The following is a 12,743-nucleotide window of genomic DNA, read 5'->3' as shown; positions in this document are numbered from 1 at the left end:
TCTTTTACAGTTTTTCAAATGGAAGGGAGTGGGACTCTTCTCTTCCCAGATTGCAGGGAGATTTGTAAGAAGATGCATCAACACCAAGTCTTACATCCGTCAAACGTTTAAATGATTTTAATAAATGTCACCTGAATTTCATGCAATTGTTTGTTTATTTTGTGAGCATTTTAGTACAATTTTAGCATACAAACAAAGTGCATTTTAGGATAATTGTATGAAAAAAAAAAAAAAAAGTATAAACAACACATCTCAGTTATTTTGTGTTTTTTTTTTTAACACAGCTTTGTGTGGAAAGGACAGAGAGGTGTGTTGAAAATTAACACGATGTGTTATTTTTAATACATTTGTTTTAAGAGTGTGGAGTCCAGCCACTATATATTATTTCTGCTTGTTTATCGTTTTATGAAAATTACTGAATTCTCACGAACACATGTAACAGTTAATATGTAACTTCAAACATTGCCATACAAAACAAATTTGTAGCCAGCAAATCAACAATCAGTGTTCTCTAATGAGATGTACTGTCTCGATTTCCCCTTGAGCCAGCGCTGCAATATTGCAGCATGCTCGGAAAACCAAAGCGCATGTGCGTGCACGAGGCAGGTGCACGAACCCTTAGCGATCGCACACTTTCCGGTCTTCAATGACGGTGACTTTGTTTACTTTGGATACGTGCTTTTGTTATGGTTATTTTCTGTCTCCACAACTGTTTAGTCATTGGTTGTTTCCCGAATGTGTGTCATCATCATTTTCAGCTGCCCAGTGTTTAACCCATGATTACGTTTGTTATATAAACCCTCGTGTCTCTGTGCGCATTGCGTAGTATTGAGTTTAACTCATTACCAAGTGGTTGTTCTTTGTTCTCATCTCACTTTGATTCATGTTATTGACCTTGTTCCTCGTTTTTGGATTCCAACCTCATCCAGTTTGTGCCCGTTTGTATATCGCCTGACCTTTTGCCTGTTATTAGACGATGCTTTGGATTACCGTTTTGGATTTGTCTGCATCTCTGTCAGTAAAGATCTTTTACTGCACTTGCATCCACCCTCAACCTTCATTACGTCCATTACGTGACATGTAGGCTATATCTAGTATTTGGGTCTCCAATCAAGCATTAATGCCAGCTAGGTGTTTATCTACTTGCGAGATAGTATTATTTGAGTATTGGTATTATTATTATTATTATTATTATTATTATTATTATTATTATTATTATTTTGTTCTCAGGGTGACGAACAGTTTTGGGGCTCTACCAAACTTAATCATTTTTGACCTTGGCACAAAGCACAATTTTGGCGTCATCAGACCAGAGAATGCACAGAAACCAATAAGTCCATTTCAGTTGCAGGTTGTAGCACTACAAAATGTGAAATGTTAAAGGAGGGTGAATACTTATACAGTGTATCCTCAGAATAAAGTATTACATTAGAAATTAATATTGGTCAATATATGGAAATATATGCAAAAGGAATCAGAGACTGCATGACAAATGTCAGGGAACTTTGCCAATACTGCAGAGATATTGGTTAGAGATGAATATAGGAAAGGAAGTGGCTGTGTGTGTGATGAAGAGTCTTGGTTACAGATTAAGAGGAGAAACTAATTACCATGGATAGATATAAGATCTTACCACTGCCAAGGAATTTTAACACTCACTACTCAAGTGGAATGAATAAAAATAATGTGTGCATATAACTGTTCTGGAAATGTCATTAAGGCAAAGATTCTAAAACTTTGAGAACCATTACATTAATGTTTTAGAAAACAACTCTGTCCATGGGTGCCTTATTCCACATAATGAAATTTTGTGGTTAAAAATACTGCTGGTTAAAAACAATGGGCAGCTTAAATCTTAATTGATTGATGATTTAAATTCAAATTGTATTTTGGATTGATAATTCATAAATTAATGCGTTGCATAAGTGTTATTTTGACCAATGAAAAATGTTCAAGTGTTGAAATATACATCAGATACATGACATTATGAATAAATAACCACAGGAATACAAAAAAGCCAGAAGACTTCAGTGGTGTCTATGGAACGGGTGACGTTAGAGGAGGTGTCTTTTGATTTGTGGTGGCTCGGTGAGAGTTGAAGACTGACATGTCTGAATGTTTTAAATTTGAGCCACCATAAATCCAAAGATATCACCTTCATTATCACCCGTTCCTTAAGAAAGCACTGAATTATTCAGCCTTTTCATAAATAAGACCTTTTTCATGTTTTTGTAGTTATTTATTTATTTATTCATAATTCCATGTGTCTGACGTGTTGCGTTGGCTTGTGTCTCCTAGGTTTTAATTAGAATCTTCATTCTGAACTTCAGCAGCACCTCAAGAGTCGGAGGATTTCCATTTCAAATAAAGATACCATTATTTCCAATCCTCTCTATTGTTTTAAATGAAAACTTGGATAGGTGTTATTGTTAATGATGGTGTGGGTGATCTGTAACATGAAAAGACTGTATGGATTCAAAGTCAGTGTGGTCAATAATGACCAGATTTATGGAACTGTGATTTATAACAAATTGTGAGAGTTTGTCAAAAATGAGATTGAAACAGGGCAAACAAAAACCTGTTTTGAGATTCTTGAGGAATCAGTTTAATGAGAATATTACACTTGAGAAAACAAAATGCACACAACGTTGTGTAAACCTTTACATTTTTAATGTAATGGTTTTAATATTTGATGTAGCTGCCTCTAGGTTTATCTGAGAAATTACCGCTTGTAGTTTAGCCCCCAGGACCAGATGTGTTGGGTGCGCGCACACACACACACACACACACACACAATCCTTAGCTTTCACTAGCCTTAACCTATCCAGCAAGATAAACATAACATATTTACATATAACTGGTATATTTAGATATTTACCAGGATGTTGAATGGATACATTAATTACTTATGTGAATGTGTGTGTGCCTTGACCTGACCTCCCATATATATATATATATATATATATATATATATATATATATATATATATATATATATATATATATATATAAAGGTTAAGGGAAAAAATGGATTGCAAAAATTTATATGATGCTACCACAGCCATGCTTCTACAATACAAACACAAAATAAAAGAATGCATACATGAGTGTCTGTACTGTTTATAAGGTACCACAATGAAACCCTTTTTACAGACTTGGTAGATGCTGTTGACATAAGTGGTGCTAATCTGAGATATGAAACCAATTTTACTGCGGTGAAACCTTTTCATTATTGTGAATATAAAAAATTATGTTTTTCCAATTAGCTTTTACAAAAGTAATAGCTGTCCTTTGGTTTTATTAATTGGACCACAAAATCTCTGTTTTCAATGTGACATTCAGGCTGCAGTGAATCACACTGCAGGAGCTAAATTAATCGAGTTGCATATACATCACCCTGTATTTCAATGTTTAGGTAGAAAATCTGGGAAATGGCTGGGAAAAGTGAATTAGCTTACAAATTTTAGATGGTAATAACTAGAGATGCACCGATGTATCGGCCGATACCGATTATAAATAAAGTCAATTTTTAAAAACATCTGATGATCAGGGCCGAGTATATCCTGTCAATCAAAAGAGGGTGAGAAAACACATCGATTTCGTGCTCTGTGTAAAGAAGATGGAATGATTTTGTAATGAAATAGAATGTATGTGGAATGATGACAAAACTTCAGTTTGTAAACTATGTAATCTCTGCACTACTGAGATTTTTACACCGGACGCTGCAGCAGTGAAGCGGGAGATTCGGCGTCTAGTCTAATTTTTTTTTGCAGCGCTGCTTTGTCACGATTTCCCCTTTAAGCAGCGTGCTCTAAGCGCGAATGCGCGAGCACCTGCTTTTCCGTTGTTGACAGTAGTGACATTTGGACACGTGTGTTTGTTTATGTTTCTGTCATGTCTCCTCCCTGTTCTGTCATTGGCTGGGATTTCACGTGTGGCTGAATCGCCCTCAGCTGTGAGCATTTACGACACTGATCATGTCCGCATATATACCGCGCGCCTACCAGCACACAATGCGGAATATTGAGTTAGATTAGAATAGATTGTTTTTTAGTTAATAGTCATAGGCCTTGTCATACTTTAGATCCATGTTAGAGTCCTTGTTAGAGTTAATCATTAGATTTAGTTCATGCTGGGTTATCCGCTCCCAGTTCCCTGTCATAGTTCATGTTTTTCGTTTGGTTTATCGATCCTGTTTTCCGTGACCACGACCTTGATTCCTGCCTAGCCCCGTGTATGCCTGTTTGCTGATCGCCTGACCTCTTGCATGTTTGCGGATTACGTTTTGAATCACGTTTTGGATTTACCTGCCTGCGTGTCTCTCAATAAAACTGTTCATACTGCGTTTGCATCCGTCCTATCTCCGTTACATTACGAAACGTGACATTCTTGAGCTGAATTAAAGGGCCAGTACACCGTTGAAAGATTTAAATGAAGATGAGTTGACAAAAAAAGGTATATATTGAACAGAAAAATATATTTGAAGTGTAGTATATTTCATATCCAGTTAATGTTAATATATAAAACAGTTTATATTATATATTATCAGTTTGATGTTCAATGATGAAGTAGAAATGCTTTTGTTTGTGGTGACTGAATGTGAGACTAACGAAGTTTTTTTTAGAATTCAGTCAATGTTAATATGAATTAATAGCATTCAATAAGTTAAGAAATCTTACTTTAATCTTCAGAATTTAGTTCATGTGTTAATGTTAGAGTAATGTGTTTTCTGTTTATGAGACCAGTTACTGTGAAACAACTTGTTGAAATGGAGAGAATAAAGTTTTTATTTGCATTTCTTTCAGAATTGTGGAATTAATTATTATTAATTTAAAAGAAGGCATAAAAGGCAGAACTATCAGTATCAGTTACAGCCGATATCACTCTATCGATGATTGATACCGGCTGAGAAATTTAGTATCGTGCATCTCTACTAATAACTGTGCAAGCTCATATGAACCACGAATTAGGTGATTAGCAGTCAAGCTAGGTAATAAATACACTGCAACCATCTTCCTAGACACAACATACCATCAGTGAGAGAAAGAGATGATACATGAGAGGAGTCAAATCTATGATGAGAGCATGAGGAAAAGTGCTTGTCTACAGGATTTGAATTATGAAAGCTCCCCCCAGTCACCATGCACAACCCCTTCATGCCGACGGCTGAAATCCCCACTCATGCCTGCAATTATTTCTTCCCCAAGGCTGTTTTTCCTTGGACTTGTGCTGTGATCACAGTAAACACTCATGCTGTCGCTGCCAGGGTCTATTTGTAAAGTAGGTACTCCTGCATAACTAGACTGAGCAGCAGAAAGGTAGCAAGGTACTTTTTCATATGACTTCGATATTTCTTGTTTTCATCTTGCCAGCAGACCTCCACACCCCAGACTGATTACTCAAAGACCTGATGCAATTCCAGTGCAAGTCATAGTGGAGCTTGTGAGGGACAAATATGAAGATAGAGATGTATTTTCGCCTTTGTTTCAACATTAGTACTCTAGTGATAGGCCGGTATAATGCTATACTGTGATAAGATAATACTAATTATTTACATGTTAAAGAAGATGTCCATCCTGAAACATGTTAAATATGTTTATACTGAAATATTTGTGATGTTGCTTAGTGATTGTGGTGCTAGTTTATTGGCTGGTGCTGTATTTTCGTTACAACTAAAGTTACTTGCTATGTGCTGTGCTGACTTCACAGCGGGACATTGTTATTGCTAGCACAGTCACAAAATCAAACATTCTCAAGCATAAAGGATAGAGTCAGGTTTCTCTGTAAAACAAAAGCACTAGAGCTTATTTACTCATTCACCATTTTCCAGCAACATTGGACTCAACATTACAGAACACAACGCAGCTATTGGAATACTGATCCGGATCCCGGACATGCCGCAAGCCTCCCTCGATTGAACAGGGACATACCGCGTGTCAGTGAGTATACAAGGGAGTACACATTAGGCCTTGGTGGACTCGGGGTGTAACCAGACCACCATCCATCAAAGTCTGTTTCAATGTGAGGCACTGGAAAATGAATGAGTGGTGAAGGTGAGGTGTGTACATGGAGATGTTCGCAAACATCCTCTGGTGCCAGTCATTATTCAATTCCGGGGGCAAAACCATAGATTGGAGGTGGCAGTTAGTCCGCACTTCAACCATCCACTAATTCTGGGGACAAATTGGCCAGGATTTCAGACGTTATGTCTGAGGGAAATGTGTGTGGATGTGCGTTGGGGCTGGGGAGGCATTGCCTGGGCCATCAATGTCAGTTCTGCATCACAAAGACACAGAGGGTGGGGAGAGCTCTGCCCCCCGGCCCTTCAGGGAAATTCCCCTCAGGGATTTACGATTATCATAAATCGAGGACCACTTCAAAAGAATTGCAATGGACCTCGGCAGGCAATTAGAAAGGTGCATGTGAGAATATTGCTTTGTATTACTCCTAGCGGATTATGCAACATGATATCCGGAAGCAGTTCCTCTGTGAAACATATCAGCATGTAGTGCTATGGAGACACTCTTCCATGTTATCTCCCAAGTCAGTATCCTGAAAGAGATCCTGGCTGACCAGGGCACTACATTTATGTCACGGACACTACGCAAACTTTACGAATTGTCGGGAATTAAATCAATTAGCATCAGTGTTTACCATACACAGATGGAGGGACTGGTCAAACGCTTTAAACAAATGCTTAAAAATATGATTCATAAATTCATTCACGATGATGTGTGGAGTTGGGATAAGTGGCCGAGCCATTGTTATTTGCAGTACAAAAGGTCCCACAAGCCTTCATGGGGTTTTCTCCATTCAAATTATTGAGCAGGCACAAGCCTCACTTAATTTTAGATGTCATTAGAGAAAACTGGGTGGAGGGACCTTCTAATAGCAAAAATGAAATTCAATACATTCTTGACCTGAGAGCAAAACTCCACATATATTGGGACAATTAACACAGGAGAATTTGCTACAGGCACAATAACATCAAACCCAGCTGTATAACAGTGGTACAGTGGTACTGTGGTACTGAGGTACTGAGTACAGTGGTACTCAGCTATGGGAATTTGCACTGGGAGATAAAGTGCTTGTTTTGCTACCCACGTCAAGCTCTAAATTACTTGAGAAGTGGCAAAGACTCTGAGGTCACATGGTGAGTCTGAGAAGTCGACTATGAGGTTAGGCGAATGGATAAATGGATGTTTTTGCCTCTTCCCAGTCGCTCCAACCTCATAGAATACCACTTGGAGACTCCTCCAGGTGTGGTTGTACATAGCCGACCATACCAGTTGCAAGAACACAAGAAAAATGTTGTTTGGGACTATGATAGACATGGGGGTAATTGGGGAGTCCCACACTAGTGCCCAGTGCCGACAGGTCGTCCAGTTTTGTGTGAATTTTAGAAACGTCAACGCGGTGTCTACATTTGACGCATTTCCGAAGCCTCGCATTGATGAACTGCTCGATCCATTAGATGCGGCTCGCTTTTATTTGAAACTGGACTTAAACAAGGTGTATTGGAGATTCTCTTGGCTCCAATATCTTGTGAAAAGTTAAACGTTTGGGTTATACCAGTTTGTCACACTTCCGTTTGGGTTGTTTGGAGCCCCAGCAATGATTCAATGTATTATGGACAGAATCCTCCGGCCACACAATGTATATGCAACATCTGAGGGCTGTCCTGAGATTTTTGAGACAGGCGGGACTCACAGCGAATCCGAAGAAGTGTGCAATTGGGCGGGTGCAAGTACGGTATCTGGGCTTCCACTTGGGACATGGGCAGGTTCGTTCCCAAATTGATAAGACAGCAGTAATTGCAGTTCCTGGGGCAGGCTGGTTGGCTGGCTATTATAGAAGGTTTGTACCTGATTTTTCAGACGTCAATAGCCCGCTGAGTGACCTCACTAAAAAGGGGGCGCCAGATCCAGTCCAGTGGACAGAGCCGTGCTAGTGGTCTGCTGTACAAAGCTTTATACACCAAAATTATCCGATTACATTTGAGATGAGAGACAAATTGAAAAAATTCCATTTTTAGTTAAACTATACCTTTTTATGAAACCCTGTTAATGCTACATACACTGGGGCTACACTGTAGGGTTAAATTAAATAATTAAATACGAAAAACTGATCAGATCAACTTACTTGTTTGACAAATCTTAATATAAAATAAAATGATGATACACTAGTGATCTGAATGTTGTTTTTCTGAAATCCCAGGACTGAGAAAAAGGCCATTTTCAGCTCAGCTATATGACTGTCATTTTGGATAAAAGTGTCTGAGAAATTAATATACAGTATGTCAGTGTGATGTAAGGTAAAAAAACCACCTAAATATCCTGTTCGCATGCCATTTTCCATTCTCTTTGTGCTTTGATTTAATAGATTAGTTTTTGGTAGTGTTCTGATATTTAGACCCTTATACATACATTCATTCAATCATCTGCTCTCAATCTGATCATACAAACTTCATTCCCCGTGGCTGTTCGAGTCATGTCTGATTGTGAGCACTGACCTGTTCGAGTCGAGTGCGAGCTGACCCCAGACAACACAGCACAAAGGCGACCCAATTTCTTCTCCAGTACTGTGCAGATTAATCCTCACTGTGTGTACTGATTGAATGACAAAACCCAAGCGAAGGTCAGTGTGCCCTGCTACTACATTAGGGGAGTCTGATTGCATTTACATTTACGCCACTTAGCAGACTTACACCCTTATCCAGAGCGACTTACATTTAACTCATTTATACAACTGAGCAACTGAGGGTTAAGGGCCTTGCCCAAGGGCCCAACAGTGGTAGCTTGGCAGTGCTGGGGCTTGAACTCCTGACCTTCTGATCAGTAACCCACAGCCTTTAACCAATGAGCCACCACTTAGCATTTTGGCTGATTGCATGTTGGTTTTATGAATTCTAGTGTCATGATAATATTGTTATGCTGCCATGATTTGGCTCCATTTGTCTCCTTAGCAGGAAGGAGCACTGCAAATCAGTGTAAGTTCATCTGAATGAACACCTTCATCCTATGCTGAAACATTTCTATACTGACTGGAGTGGTATTGATATTGTATCTATAGTTAAGCTCATTTACAGGGACTTGAATGATGGACGCTCCACATAAACAGATTTAATCTAACATGTGGAAATCGCTGATATAGTGAAGTTTTCTTTATGGAGATGTGTATTTAGCAGTTAAAAAATAAAAAAAAATTAATTGTTGGAATATTACTGATTATAAGTGGAATAAAACACTGTTATAGGAAAATAAGAAACATCAGGATGATAACAGTAACTCCACTTCGCATCAGGCTACATTACAGCACCCCATCACTCATTAATTTCCTAAAACAACACTCCGACTCATGCTGTATTCCTTGAATTACTTGTACTGATGCTGACACATAAGATTATAGTGAATTCTGTTCCAATTTTGTGTCAGAAAATTATTTTTCATTCCACAGTGTACACATCTAAGGAGAGCACTCACAGAGGAATTGCATAGTAATTTTTTATTTATAACTACTTTTGAATATGTGGAGAAACTTTATTGCAGGAACCTTATGAGTCTTATCTGATTCTGCCAGCATGTTATTTAGTTGTTTACGCAATATTTAATTTGTTAAGTTTGAACTACAAGCCATATTTCTATCCATCAGCTAAATTTTGTAGTAATATTAACGTGGGGTTCAGGGAATTTTAAACATTTTGTTACAGTGGTGGAAATGACAATATCAAAGATATTATATTTACTCGAGTTTTTCAAGTTTTCAGCTTGTTGGACTGGTCAATTGAATTGAACATGTTTAATCCAAAACTCAATAGCTCAAAAATATACATGCCATACTGTATATGTGAATAATGACAAAAAAGTGATTAGGAGTTTCAGCCATAAAACAGCTCTTTGACCAAAATAGTATTGTACATATTTAAATAATGAGGCTAATATTTAAATGGTTTAGAATGTTTGGATTGTGCTCGTAAAATGAATCTGTACTGAGGGACTCTATAGAGGCATATTATGTATATACGGTATTATAGGGAACTAAATAAACATTTCCAGTGTGAAGAAATAGTGACATCATGTGTTACAGAAAAGGAAAAGCAGTATTTCTTGCAGGTCCTATTAATTCATGAACAATGTCAGACTTGGAAACAAAGAACAAGTTGAATCTCTCATCGCCTACTATCCTAGTGTACTTTATCTTAGACTACTAACTAGCCATTTTTATGGGAATTTTTTTTTTGTCTGAAAATTTTGTTCCCATATGCAGTAATCACCTAGATTAAATGGTTGCGGTTTCGCTGGTAGCCAACAAAACTCCACTGTGTCATGCAATGTGAATTTGGAAACTTTAACCAATCTCTGTTGATATCTTTGAGTGGGAGGAATGTCTGGATATTTGCACTCATGAATTTCCGTGCAATTTAAAAATAAGCCGAAATAGGCAGCATCTCATTCAAACAAATATAAAATATTTGGTCTGACTCATGATGTCAATGAAGCACAGATGAATTTTTTGAAAGTTTTGAGTAATCAGAATTTTCATTTAAAGTTAAGCTACCTCTCATAAAGATTCTGAAAATGAGTACATTGGGAGTATCATGACTGGCAAAAATTAAGTCTCCAAATTGGATCTTTTCTTAATAGATTTTGCTTCACTAATAAGCACTGTTAGATCAGTAACAATAAGCACTAATAAGCACTGTTAGATGGTACATAACAAGAAAGGCCTAAAACTGTTTAAAATGTATGACGTTATTATGAATGTGACATAATTGTTTCTTTTCTTTTTAAATTATGTAGTTTGCATGTTTATGTCATCCTTGCTACTGTTTTTCTTTTCTGCTATTTTTATAATGTGTTATCTTTTGGTAAATGCATATCAGTTGCAGTTAAATGAGAAACAAAAAAAAAAACAACTTTGGGTAATTAGTCTACATATGGTTGTTCAGACATAAACTGCTTTTACCTGAAAGCTCTCAAAGGGAAAGTAATGACTCATAATGCACAACTTACTTGATTCTTGAATCTGATTGGCCAGGAGGGATTGACTAATTTAATTTAAATTTAGCTCTACAGTAGTGCAGCTGCAATTCAGGTTTACATGCACTCATTCTAATACGTAATCATTTCTATAGTAACAGCTTATGCAGGGACTCGTATGGTGGACGTGCCACATAATCTTAGTCTAATAATAAAGGGATTAAACAAATATGTTGTTATTTAACAAAGAAAAACCTACACTCTTTGATATGGTGAAACCTTCTGTTAGGATATGTTAAGAATGCTAACATTTATGGTGGGAGTCTCCAGTATCAGTGCTTTGTAATGGACAGTAATTTTTAAAGGGAGTCCATGAGCAGGACAGAGAGAGAGAAAAAAGAGAGCCTAGTGGGGGAAACAACTGTTTATAGTGGCTATATCATAAGTGATAACATCTTGTGGATATTCCATAACATTAACTGTATCTACAAAAGGTTAAAAACATGATGCGTCATTCATTAACAAATAAAAAAGTTGTAATCGTTGGCAAATTGCTGTGGTGTATGAGGAATAAAACACTTCGGCCCATACTCTTATAGGAAAATAGAAAAAGAATCAGTTCTACTTTGCGTTGAGCCACATCACACCACCCCATTGTGGATTACTTTTCTTTAAGATGGTCTGTCACTTTTTATTAGATAAATAATAATGGTATAGAACAAGAAAAACATTGCTATAAATGTATGATGTTATTATGAATGTCACAAGTATCTTTTTAATATAGGTTTTTATGTAGTTTTGTGTGTTTTCAACTTTTTTTTTCCCTTTTCTGCTCTGTAACTTGTCATCAAATTCATCCACATACCTGTAGTGTTGTTCAGATTTATCCTGCAGAGTGGTGGAAATTCTCGAATCTGATTGGTCAGAGGACGTGTATAATTTTTGTAGAACAGCATCGCTTGGACAGTAGTTCCGGCAGTAACAAAAACAATAGGTTAATATTAACGCGCTCATTCCAATATGTTATTCTTTAGTAACAGCTCATACACAGGGACTTGTTTGGCCACAAAATCTAAGACTAACCATATCTGATTTGCTACAACAGAAGTTAGAACAGGAACTAACTTGTTTCTTGGCTGATCCACAGCATTAAATCTAACTTTAAACTGTTGTGATGTGTCATTCATTAATGAAATCAACATTGTATTTGTTGCCAAATCAATGTGGTATAAGTGGAATAACACACTCCAGACTGCGGTGTTAAACTACATACAATAATGCACTTCCAGGAGTTAGTGCCACTCCGCTTGCACATTGTGCTGTATCACACCCTCCAGTATTTTTGCATGGTCTGTGCTGTTATTCCTTACATAAGTTGTGTTTACTGGAAAGCTTGCTCTAATCAAAGTAGTAATTAAAAAATAATGTTAAAGCTGAAAGAAACTCTAAAAAAAAAAAAAACTTAAGAATTAGACTTTTTTTTTTTTTTTACTGACATTAGACCATCATATGCTTTATAAGAGAATTATGGGATGCACTCCATGAGGAAAACAATAATAAATAGATTACGAGTAAATACATTTACAACTGCACTTTATTAAGCCTACTGCCTGCCCTTTTGATTAAAACCCATTTCACTCTTTAACCAATGGCGTTATCGCTGCGCACCATTGCGCATGCGCAAGACTTCCAGGTGCGGTTAGCTGCTGTTAAACTGATTTAGGTCAGACGTTGAATTTAATTCTGCGGAGAAAAATGTCCAGC

This window comes from Ictalurus furcatus, chromosome 2, assembly GCF_023375685.1.
Source record: "Ictalurus furcatus strain D&B chromosome 2, Billie_1.0, whole genome shotgun sequence".
NCBI lineage: Eukaryota > Metazoa > Chordata > Actinopteri > Siluriformes > Ictaluridae > Ictalurus > Ictalurus furcatus.
This window is presented reverse-complemented; position numbering follows the sequence as displayed.